At 53.8% G+C, this 9,889-nt stretch overlaps 1 protein-coding gene across 1 annotated transcript in view; it reads left to right on the top strand.

Moving 5' to 3' along the window:
- Positions 1-1,373: 1,373 nt before the first annotated feature.
- Positions 1,374-9,889, top strand: part of SLC24A3 (solute carrier family 24 member 3) — a 154,011-nt gene continuing 145,495 nt past the window's right edge. Inside the window, exon 1 of the mRNA XM_050895013.1 lies at positions 1,374-1,405. The gene's annotated coding sequence lies outside the window, so the exon portion shown is untranslated. The remainder of the gene's footprint in view (positions 1,406-9,889) is intronic.

The following is a 9,889-nucleotide window of genomic DNA, read 5'->3' as shown; positions in this document are numbered from 1 at the left end:
AGAAGCGTGCTCGAGGTTAAAGCATCCTCTCGGTGGCTAGCTGAGCTGCCGATGCTCCAGCACCTTCGGCAGTCATTGCGGCGGGGGCTCCAGGGCTGACCCGGGAACCAGCGCGCTGCCGGCACGTCGCTCCTTCCCCTCTGAGGGTCCTTCTCGTGCAGCGAGCCCTGGTCCTCGCCGCTTCTGCAGCGGTGATGAGGGGAGCTGCTGCTGCTTGGGGGGGGAGAAAAAGGAAACTGCTTTGCTGCCGTTTCGCTGGTGAGCGCGAGAGGCGGCCTCAGTCCCGTAACAGCAAAACTCTTAGTTTGCGTCACGCGGCATCTAGATTTCAGTCTGTCCTCCCGATTACGGCAACGCCTTCCGAAGCCGTACTGTGTATGCTGTGGTGTGTTTAGCTATGGCATCTCCCTCCTGCTAAGGATCGTACAGAGGTGTAGGGAGGAAGAGGTCTGGTGCAGAGCTGAAGCAGGTGGAGGATGAAATTGGTGGCAGAGACAGCGAGCGTTCGGTTAAGGTCACAGCAAGTTTGCGGCAGAGTGGGAATTAAACTTCAGTCTCTTAAATCATTGCCTCACGCTCTGGCTCCAGGCTCCAGTTTGTGTGTGGCTTAACCTCTGCTTTGCCCAGCCCAGGAGGGGAGTTCGGATGGTATTTCTCTTTAAATGCTGCCGTGAGCAGTAGAAGATTTCATCTCTTGCAAAGGTGCTTTTCCGTCCCCTGAGCTTTGCTGCGTGAAGCACTGCAGGTAACATCAGAGCTGCAGGTGCTGCCCAGCACCCCCGCCCACCAGCAGAGACGCATGGAGTGCCACAAGCACCCATGGGTGCCAGCCACAAGCGCTGGGTGCTCCGGGCGGAGGGCATTTCCACGTCGCTGCTCGTTCCCAGGTGCCTCTGCAGAGGTCGGTGGGGTGACACCGGCCTCCGGCTGGGTAGGACCATCCCCTGCAGCGACTGAAAGCTTGACGAGCAATCACTGCCGTGAGCGGGTTTCTGCAAAGCGCTGCCTGACCTTAAGGTTTTCTTTGCCTTCAGGGCGGGAGCAGAGGAGGGCTCCAGCAGAATGCATGTGGAAGTTTCACTTTCAGATGGTAGGTAGCTTTTCGGAGTGAAAATAAGCCCAAAGTCACATCTTTTTTTTTACTGTTCTTCACGTTGGGCTGTGATAGAGCTGTCGTTTGACCTTGAGAGCATGCTCTGCCTTCCCAACCAGCAGCTGGGCTGTGTTGGGAGCACCGCTCCCAGTTGTTGCTCGTCAGTGCCCGTGATGGCTGGGAGGGGCAGAAGCTTCTTGGGGCCCGTGGTGGGCTCATATGCTCTTTGCTGGGAGTAGAGCTGGTGAGCCTCTGCCTGGAGGTGTGCGGGAGCCGCGTCTGGCTCGGCGGGGAGGACCGGGAGCCAAGATGGTATGAGCTCGGGGGCTGTGTTGTTCTCAGATGGATACCCGGTCTTCTGCCTCGCTCCTCCGAGGGTGCACGTGAGGGAAGAGGGGTACAGAGGCAGGATTTTCTGGTACTGCGTGGTGTGTTTGAGGTTGGGACAGATTCCTGGGCTCGGAGGGTCAGCCTCTCTGATGTCTCTGAAGGGGTCTTCAAGCTGGCAGAGAGGAGGATCGGTCTGGACAAAGACTTACCTGTGTGGTCACTGCTGGTGGGAGAACAGGAGAACTTGTAGTTCATCCCTCTAGGCCTGTGATCCTCCTCTAAGACCAGGCTGGATCTTTACTCAAGGTTGCATTTACTTCTGTAGTAGAGAGCGAGAGGTATTTGGGATATAATTGTGTCTGGGGGTTTTATGGGGGCTGCCTTTTTTTTTTTTCCCTCCCTGCTGGTGGTCACATAGCAAATAGTGATAAATGGGGGAGAAAGATACTGGGGGAGTGTGTGTGGTGAGAATTTAGACCTTGTTTCTGCCCCTTTTTGGCTGCGTGCAGGAGCTTAGATTCGGGCGCTGCTGCCTCGATTGTTAGCAGAAGGGTGAAGTCATGTGGGGTGCCGGTGTCTCCCCTGGAGCTCCTCGGCCCTGCCGCAACAAATAACGAGGGCAGAGAAAGCCGGGGAGCGACTTCACAGGGGAGCGACGGATGCTTCGCCTGGGTGGAGGACGACTGGGCGCCGGTCTCTGCTCCGGTTAGAACTTAATGACCTCTCCCAGTGGAGCAGCTTCCATGGGAATATCTTCCCTGGCAGGTGGAGCCGGTCTTGGGCAATGGGGAGAGCTGCCGCGGCGTTCCTTCCCCACGTTACCTGGGGACGGGTCGAACCTGCCTCTCCCCTGTCCCTGCCGCATCTTCTGCTGGTTGGGGCCACGTGGCACCAGTGCTACTCTCTGGTGGTGGTTGTTGTTGTTGTGGGGTTTTTCGGTTTGTTTTTTGTGGCTGGCACTTGAGTCACTGCGTAGTGACAAAACTGAAAAATCAGGAGTGCCTCGTTTGACCAAAATTGTTTTTTCTGCCCTCCTTGACACAATTTCAAGTGGGAGAAGGCTCAGGGGTGGGAGTGCAAGACGGCAGAGGGCTGTTGCTGGTGGGTGGGAGTTTGTACGGAGGGGCTGGTAGGAAAGCAGGCTGTGGGAGGGATGCGAAGGGGAGGAGGAGGAGGCAGCTCAGCTGGGACGGTCTGGGAGCCGTGCTGTGCACCAGTACCAGCTGGGCAGCAAAGTAAGAAGTGCTGGGAGGCTGCGGAGTCAGTCGCCCGGAGAAGGTGTGGGGCGTCTAGGGTGAATAGAGTCGCAAGGGTCTGGCTGAGCTTAATGGCTCTCGGCTGGGGAGCGAGTCTTGAGAAATGAATTACAAGAGCTGGGGTAGGAGAAATCCTGCAGCTCTTCAGCTGCCAAGGCCACCGGACTTTTCCCATGGGGATCTGCAGAAGCGGTGAGGAGAGGAGGTCTGTGGGCACGGGGCCAGGTGCTGCCCCGCAGCAGGGAATCCGTCTGGGCTTTCCGTCCCGTTGCGTGTCCTGCCTCACCTGGCAGACGTCCCGGTGCTCTGCCGGGTCATGCTCACCGCTGAAATACCCCCGTAGTGCCTGGTTGCTCCAGGACCTTCAGGTCACCTCTCTCGTTACCGTTTGCAGGGCTGCAGGGTCTCTTCCTTAGCTGCTGCCTGTGTCTCCATGGTGGATCTCGGGGCTGGGCAGCGTGCGGAGGCAGAGGCCGGGCGTTGTGGGAGCGGAGAGCTGCCGGTACCCGGTTCTGCCGCTCCTCCCGCAGCGCAGCTCGCCAGCCTGCCCACGGTCTTCCTTGAGCGAGCTGCTCCTCCGCTCTGCACCTCCGTCTTCTCCTGCTCTGCCATCTAACTAGGTTTGGAGGCCTCTGGTGCAGGGACCCTCTCCTGTTTATTCGGTGCCTGTAACTTGGCTCTGGCCTCTCTGCCCTGCTCACGTTATGCAAGTATTAACAACGGTGGTGGATCGCCAATGCACTTCCCCAGCCCTTCTGCACCTTTCCATGTAGGTCGGTACGTGTGGAAATACAGCTGTGAAATCAGATGTAAGGAACAGGCTGCTCTTCAAAGCTACGTGTAGGGTTTCTGGGTTTTTTTTGTTTGTTTTTTTTTTTTTTTTTCCCCGGAGGATGCTCTATTTATGGTCTTTGCTGCTGCTGATTTTCAAAGGGAAGCATCTCCCAAATCAGCCTACAAAGAAAGATAATGCATTTATGAAATGCTTATGCAATCCTGAGCTCAGCTTATGCTGTGACAGTCTGCGGCAGATCTGATTGCGCCGGGAGAGACCCGTGTAGAGGGGCTGACTGGACGCTTACCTGCCGGTCTGGGGGGCGGCAGGACAGAGACGCGGAAGGGCAGCTCTGGAGCGATGCGGCAGTTAATTTAGCTGGGTCTCGCTTTGCCAAGAGGGTTCGCCTGGTCCGTCTTGAGGTAACCACGCCGCTGCTCCCCACCTCTGCTGCTCGCTTAACATGGGAGCTTGTGCGTGGTTGTTCCAGCTTTTTTCCTGCCCAGAAATATTGCCCTGTTGCATTCACTGCAGGAAAATTTCAGGGAGAGGGAGATAATTCAGCTAGTTGGAAGGGGGGGGGGTGGGGTGGGGGGTGAAACCAACCCTCCAAAACCTGAAACCACCACCATCAAAACAATAGATGAAAGGGATAGATGAGAGGAGGGAGGGCAAGCGTATTTCAGAAAAGCTGTGCTGTTTTTGGCTTCGGCCAGCAGGCTCTAGCAGTTTGCATAGAAAGTAGCTCATTGTCAGTGAGAGCCGAGGATACCTGCCAGCTCTGCGAAGCCGTTAGCAGCAATGCCTGATGCCTGTGAAAGGCCGTGGTGACGGATCCGTCCCCTCGGCTGGGCCAGCCCCTGGCCGGTCAGCTCTTCGCCGCTCCAGCTTGCTGCTCACGAGCACCTTTCGTCTTCACTGCGTTTCTGTGCTTCTGCATTCGTGGGCCAAAGCCTCTGCTGCTGTAAATCAGCTGCTGCACCGAAGTTCAAGGAGTTATCTCGGGTTTCCCCCAGCTGAACATCATACCTGGGTATTTTTTAATCCCCCCCCATTAGTCTAAAGTTGTCTTGTCCACTGACTCAACCCCGTCTTGGATGAGAAGGGCTGCGATACACTCGTGTCGACTTACCGCTGTACACCAGCCTGGTCCAGGAGAGCTCTCCACCACCTTTCCTTAGACCCTGATTTATCCACTCATCTTCCTCTCAACTTTTTTTTTGTCGTTTTCCACTAATTATGGGGCAACAGATGTTTTTGGAGGCTTGGATGAAATGACCTGGTCACTTCATGGCCAGGTTCATGAAATGACCTTCTGATCTCAATGGTGGGGATGTGGGGGGGCGTTTGTTTTTTAATTGGCAGCCTGGAGAGAAAGATGCCGAGTCTCTCTCCCCCTCATGCGGTGGCGTACACTTAGAGGAGAGGCCGTATATATGCATTAGATACTTGGCTTCACGGTTAGAGGGAGCTTGCTCTATTTGCTAGTCATGCACTTGGACAGTGCAGCGTGCAGGGCAGGGGCTGCTTGCGTACAGTGCCGTGCAGCGTGGTGTCCCCTCCCGTCTAGAGCCACTCGGTGCTACCGGACCAGAGATAGCGAACAGCCCTAATGAAGGGCAATTGCGCTTGTTTTTATCACGATAAAAAGATTAAAAAGGGTTTTCTTCATCCGTGTAGGTGTGTTAAGTAAACCTGTGCGGAAATAGTCTTTGCTGGGGAGCTGCGTGGCGGAGTGCAAGATGGGCAACTTCACATCAGTGTAAAATCGTTGTCCCCCCTAACCTGTATCCCGCCTTCCAGAGGTGAGCTTGGGTGGTCCTGTCCCATTCGGTTGTCCAAGGCGCGTTGGCTGGCTGTGCGAAGGCCCCTCGGCGCTGCCCGTCCCACGGGAGCTCCACGCCGGGCTGCTTTGTCCCCGCTAGAAACTGGATGGCCGCTCCGAGGTCCCGCCGTCTTTCTGCCTCGTCGGGGTTCCCGTGCCTTGATGCTGAAAATAAATACGCTCCTCCGAGATCAGTGTGCCATTGGGGAACGTCGGGATGTTGTATGGCGTTATCAAGTAGTACCCTTCGTGCTGAGAAGTGCAGATAGGACGCGTTTAGCTGCGTTTCTGCAGGGCTGTAAGTTGTAAACTCCAGCCAGGGCCATCTGGAATAGCGTAAGGAGCTCTCAAGTTCCCACGTGGAGGTCTGGGTCACACACACAGCGTTTTCAGAAGTTCTGAGCAATTTGATCAGTTCTTCTTTCCCCTCTGTTTCACTTTCATGATCCTAAGTAGATCAGATCTGCGATCTTGCTAGAGAGCCTGTTCTCACCAGACGGGCACCCCAGCTTAGCAGGAACAGGAGCTCCCAGCAAACACCCACTCCTGTGCTCCCTGTCTTAGTTAAAGAGACGCGGCCAGTGGAAACGCACCGTCCGCATTGTCTTATTTGTATTATGAAATGCAGTACAGGCACGAAGACAGGGAAAAATGACTCGTGTACTTACTGTCCGTGGGAATATCTCCGGGGGGGAAGGCACAAGTAAAGCTCTCCAGAACCTGGGTTCTGAGTCTGTAACGTAAAACTGGTGCTGGGTAATTGGAGTTGTGGAAAATACCTTGTGGTGACGTTCAGTGCTTAAAAAAAATAATCCGCCCACTTTGAAATATGCTACGGTACAGAACTTTGGAAAAACTCTTTATTGTAGCAAAGTTTTTAAAGATGTCACAGTATTATTTTGTTATAAAGCCAGCAGCTAAAACATTAATAAGAAAAAATGTCTAATCTATATGCTGGCCTCAACAAAATGACAGTGTAGCTAATGCAGGATGTTTAGCAGTCTTTATCTCTGCTGAGGAAATGAAAAAAATGTCTTGACATGTTTCCCATTAAAAATCGTCCAATTCTGAATAACTGCGTTTTCAGAGAGAAAACTGCTAGCTTTCTTGTTATAACCTTTCCTGCTTTTCCTTGGGAAGAAGAGTTTTGCTTATTCCTTGCTGTTCTCATAGCCCCTCTGTGGAACATCAGATTTTTGTTCTGCGTTTCGCTGGCTGTGATTTAGTCTATATTGAAATCAAAGGATGGGTCCCTTGTTTTGTGACACAAGGGCTCGGGCCCCACAGCCTTTGGCAGCTGATGTGGAGCTTCAAGTCAGCCTAAGTTTTGCCTTAGAACGGGTGAATAAAGGGTTGCAAAATACAGTCTGAAATGAGAAGCCAAAAGCACATGTTGCAGAAGATTTGTTCTCAAAGAGAATTTGTGATTGTCGCATCTGCCTTTTTGAAACTGCCCTGGGGATGTGATTGTATAATATTGATAGATCAGAATATACTTCTGCCATTCCCACATGTGAGCCCGAGGTGCCGGTGCCTCTGCTGCAGGTATTGGGGCAACCCAAGGGGCAACCTCGCCAGCACAGACAGGAAGGGGCCGTGGAAGCCAGAGCGGGTCCGGCCGCGGTGGTGGCGGTGGCATGCTGTTCGTGCAGCCCTGGCGTGGCGGGATGCTACGGCCGAGGTGACGTCCCCGGTGCTGGGTGCTGCAGCGCTTGGTGGTGGTGGTGGTGGTGGTGGTGGTTCTGCCTCGTGCCAGCACCGAAAGCAGGGAGAGATGCTGCCAGGCCAAAACGGTGGTGCCCCCTTGCATCCAAGGGGACGGGTGAGGTCCCTGTTTTATAGGCGGCCACGTGTGAGGGGTTAAGCCGCAGCTGACCGTCGGTTCCTCTTTCGCTGAGTCTGCCAAAACACGAATCCAAGTTTCTGAGTTGCTTTCTGCAGGGGCTGATGGCAGCGCAGCCTGTGTGCCCGCAGGGCAGGCGTCGAGCTGCCTCCGGCCGTGCCGCGGGGAGGCCGGTGCCAGCAAGCGGGGAAACGCGGACCCCATTTAATTGTCATAAAACGTCCTTGTTAGCAAGGTTTAAATCTTGATGTGTCCCTGTTTTCACAGGGAAATCCTTGGAAGGCCAGACCTTTGAAAAAGCATCTCCTTTCATCTGTAGCGTCTGTTTTCTATTGCTCTGTTGAGCCAAATGTGTTTGAGAGTGGCGATACCCAAGGCAGGATTTTTGGGGTCAGCGGGTTGCGAGTCCTGCTGTGGGACAGCCGACCCCACTTAAACCTGGAGGTACCAGGGGAGAGCTTTTACTGCTGTAAGTCACAGCCGTCCCTTCAAGTTCGGCCGCGGACCAGTTCTGCTGCTATTTACGCCGAGTTGTGTGAATGCTGAATGTAGCCTTTATAAACACTTTTGTTGCCAAATTAAGCTTTTCCCCTTCCAAAGTCACCTCAAGTGATCTTTCTTCTTCTCTGCCCCTCGCTTGGAAAAGTTTGCCGCCTGAGAGAAGGGCGGCGTGGGTGTGGAGGCAGCAGGAGGGGTTTCTGCAGGACCTTCTGGGCCGTTGCAGTCCGTGCGGGTTCTCCCTCGTGCCTTTCCTCCGCGCAGCGACGCACGCTGAAGCGTCGACTGCTCGGAGAAGAGTCTCTCTGCTTTGGAAACAGCTTGTATGTGGAACTGAAACTGCTTTGCCCGGATTGCCGGAGTATGTTTGTTATTATGGGAGATGCCTGATGTTGCATTATTGCACGTGCTTCTTCTGAGAAACGGAGTCTATCAGGGATGTTTGTGTACGTTTAACTCCCGGTTTAAGCTCTTACCAGTGCTCACAGACTAAACAAACAGCAAACAGCATTCTCGAAAGTTTGTAAAGCATAGCAAGTGCAAAGTGCTTGACGCTTTAAATGATGATATTTAGTTTACCAAGTTAAACACTTTTTGCTTAGAAAACAGGGGTGCTTAAGGCTGCCCGTGCGGCCGTGGTTCTTCCCCCAAACACGCACACAGGCAGACTCCGGCGTGTCTTGGGAGCGTTGGTCCCAGTCCCTGCCGTTTGGCCTGGGATGCAAATTCCCAGGCAGCCCCTTCCCAAGCGTTGCCTCCCTGCTGGTAGCGTGACATGGGAGCTGCCCTGAGCAGACTATCATCTGGGTAAGACCGAGGAGTCTCAGGTTGGCCGCTTCTCTCAATGGGATGAGTCAGAAAAACCAAACAGAAGGGTTGGGACCCGCAGAGAACCTTTTCCTTTATCCTTAAGCACCCTCTGAGACATCGCCCCAAGATTTGAATCTCTGTTCCACTGCTCTTTGCTTGCGATCTGTCTCCAAAGTGCTGGGCAAAATGGGGAATAGTTCAGATTTTAAGATGGATTTGAAGCATCAAGCGTCGGGTGCCGACTCCAGCCTCTGCACAGACCCCCGGTGCTGTGAATTCCCGGCGCGGAGTAAAGCCTGTCGTTTCTTGGGGGCCTCAGAACACCCTAGAAGTTTGACGGACGACTGCGTGTTCTTCCCAGGGAGCAGGACAGCCAGGCCCTGCCGCGACCCGAGCGCACGCAGGAGACAGGCCCTGGACGGCGTCAGTGATAGGCACTCGAGGAGTAACTGCGGAGTCCTTGTGAGAGAGCCTGTGTTCCGCTTCGTGGAAAGAAGATGGATGGGTGGGTGGAAATCTCTCTCAAATGCTGTTTGTTATTAGATGGGCTCAAGGTCTCTGTTGCGAGAGAGCTGATTTAGGGCGTGTGCCTGCTTGAAGTGGATGCCTTGGCGGCTTAAAAAAAAAAAAGTAAGGTTTTTTCCTTCCTCCCTTGAATCTAAAACTACATAGGATGCGTGGGATGACACGCGAGCACGTGCTTTCGGCTAATTAGGCAGACATGACATGTCCAAGGCTGACCAGCCTTGTGCCAAGAATATCACGGAAATCAGCCAGCTGTTTTTGTTGACATTGCTAAAATAGAGTTTCACTTAGCGGCACCAAGGCAAAGCCGAAGGATGGAGTCAGAAATAAGAAGACAAAGTAATGTGTTACCTTCTGTAGGGTCACTTGCTGCATGCTCATACCTGAAACCACCCTGTGCCTTGCAGGCGTGCGGCTGGAACCAGTCCGTGAGCCCGGGTCACGAAACGGCTATAGAACAATTGCAGTTCGATGTGCTGGGCTGCTGGTGGGAGCCAGGGGCTTGGTATAACGCGGCTTCACGTTTACTACATGCAAGCTGGTTTTGGTACCCAGTGGGTCAACGTTTCGGTACGTTTCTTGCCCAGCTGTCGCTGCCTGCACTCACTTCTCGGTATTCACTTTTCAGTTCCTTGTGGCTTCTCAGTGGCGAAGTCCCGGTGCTGGCTACTTTCCTCCTTTGCTGGAGTGGAAGAGGTGCCGCTTCAGTCTCCTTATCGTATTACTCTTTGCTACTTCCTTGCCTTCCAGATGGTGATTCTTGTTTCACTGGGTTGATGGCCTCGGAATGGAGTTTTGGGGGTTTTCTTGGTGTTCTCAACAGCAATCACGTGTAGCACTGAAACTTTGATAGCATGCGGCTGTTTAGCAGTCAGGTCTGGGTCTTGCTGGCAAAGAAACTGGTGAGCGAAAGCAGTATGGCTGGTGTTGGAAA

This window comes from Gymnogyps californianus, chromosome 3 (genome assembly GCF_018139145.2).
Source record: "Gymnogyps californianus isolate 813 chromosome 3, ASM1813914v2, whole genome shotgun sequence".
NCBI classification, from domain to species: Eukaryota; Metazoa; Chordata; class Aves; order Accipitriformes; family Cathartidae; genus Gymnogyps; species Gymnogyps californianus.
This window is presented reverse-complemented; position numbering and strand designations above follow the sequence as displayed.